This window comes from Gossypium hirsutum, chromosome A04, assembly GCF_007990345.1.
Source record: "Gossypium hirsutum isolate 1008001.06 chromosome A04, Gossypium_hirsutum_v2.1, whole genome shotgun sequence".
Lineage (NCBI taxonomy): Eukaryota > Viridiplantae > Streptophyta > Magnoliopsida > Malvales > Malvaceae > Gossypium > Gossypium hirsutum.
This window is the reverse complement of record NC_053427.1, coordinates 61,250,376-61,252,183: the sequence shown is the minus strand read 5'-3', so window position 1 is coordinate 61,252,183 and position 1,808 is coordinate 61,250,376. Positions and strand designations below refer to the sequence as shown.

At 36.3% G+C, this 1,808-nt stretch overlaps 1 non-coding gene across 1 annotated transcript; it reads left to right on the top strand.

Moving 5' to 3' along the window:
* The first annotated feature begins 354 nt into the window (after nucleotides 1-354).
* LOC121228799 (small nucleolar RNA R71) lies at nucleotides 355-461 on the top strand. Its single transcript, XR_005926372.1, has one exon. It is a non-coding gene; the product is annotated as a small nucleolar RNA R71 (small nucleolar RNA).
* The last annotated feature ends 1,347 nt before the right edge of the window (nucleotides 462-1,808 follow it).

The window sequence follows — 1,808 nt, the reverse complement described above, 5'->3', positions numbered from 1 at the left end:
ATGTATGAAAGTTTTTAATTTAGAAAAAATTTTATGGCTTATTTTTTTTACATGATTGATTATATTAAGTTTGGTAATGCCTTGTACCCTATTCTAGGCTCAGAATACGGGTAGGGGGTGTTACACTGATTAGAGAGCATGGTGACCGAATCGACGTTATAAACACCGACTGTTTTCTTTGGCTTTGTCCTCATGACTTGCCACTGATAGTTATTCAGTGACATCTTTTCTATGAACTCAAAAGCATCTTCAGGTGTTTTATTATTGATGGTTCCGCCAGCAGCTACGTCAACCATTTACCGGGTTGAAGGATTCAGGCCGTTATGGACTGTTCGAACCTGAAGCCAAAGCGGTAACCCATGGTGAGAGCACCTTCTCAAAAGGTCCTTGTATCTCTCCCATGAATCGTAGAGTGTTTCTAAATCCATATGCACAAAAGAAGAGATATCATTACGTAATTTAACCGTTTTAGCCGGCGGAAAATATTTTAGTAAAAATTTTTCGGTTATTTGTTCCCAAGTAGTAATTGACCCTCGTGGTAACGAGTTCAACCGCTGTTTAGCCTTGTTCCTCAATGAAAAGGGAAACAACCGAAGATGTATGGCATCATCAGAAACGCCATTGATTTTAAATGTATCGCATAGTTCCAAAAATTTTACTAAGTGAGCGTTGGGATCTTCATCTTGCAAACTATCAAACTGAACAAACTGTTGTATCATTTGAATTGTGTTAGGTTTCAGTTCAAAAGTATTTGTAGCTACAGCAGATCTAACTATGCTTGATTCAGTTCTTGTTAAAGAAGGTTTAGCATAATCATACATAGTGCGTGGAGCAGAATTTTGATTAGCCGCAATTGCAGGAGGTAGCTGATTACCTTGGTTTTCAGCCATCTCTTCGGTTGGGGGTTGAGTATCGTCCTCTTGCTCATTCTCTGTGTATCTTGAGCTTCACCTTATTTCTCTTGGTTTCTGCGAACTGTGCGATCGATTTCTTTGTTAAAAAGTAGTGGCCCTGACGGGTTTCTTCTAGTCATAAACTATAAAAACCTGCCAGAAGAAAGAAAAAGAAAATTAGTAAATTAGAATATAATTAAAAATAAAATTATATTACAAGAAAAATAAATGGCTAAAGTAATAAAAATTGAGTGTTCTTAATATTTTAGTTCCCCGGCAATGGCGCCAAAAACTTGATCGCAGGATTTCGTGATAGGTTTTAAATATTTATAATTAATCGTTCTTGAAACTAACTATTATCGCGATGTTGGCAAGTGGACCTATCGAACAGTAGTATAGTTTTAGCAAGACCAGATTGTCGAACCCAAATGAACTAAAAGTACTAGTAATGTCTTTCTTTTTATTATCTAGCCTAAGAATAATGGGGTTTTGTTTTAACTAACTAATTATCTAAACTAAGAACTCATAGAGAATAGAATTGGGGAATTGCTTTTGGGAAAATCGATTGAATTAAGACAATACCTAACGAAAAATCCATCTAGACTGTACTTGTTATTCTGGCTTTGAATCGGACGATTTATTCATTTAACTTATTCCGTAGAGATCCCTAAGTTATGTTATTATCCCTATTCAAGACTAATAACGTTTAGTCCCTAGATTGAATAATTGAGACCTTTCTCTAATTAACACCCTAGGGTTGCATTAACTCGATCTATGGATCCCCTTATTAGGTTTCACCCTAATCCGGCAAAATCTTGTCACCCTTTGTCTAGGCGCGCAATCAACTCCGCTTAATTATGACAATTGTACTCTTAGACAGGGTCTATTCCTCCTCTAAATAAGAGCTTATCTTGA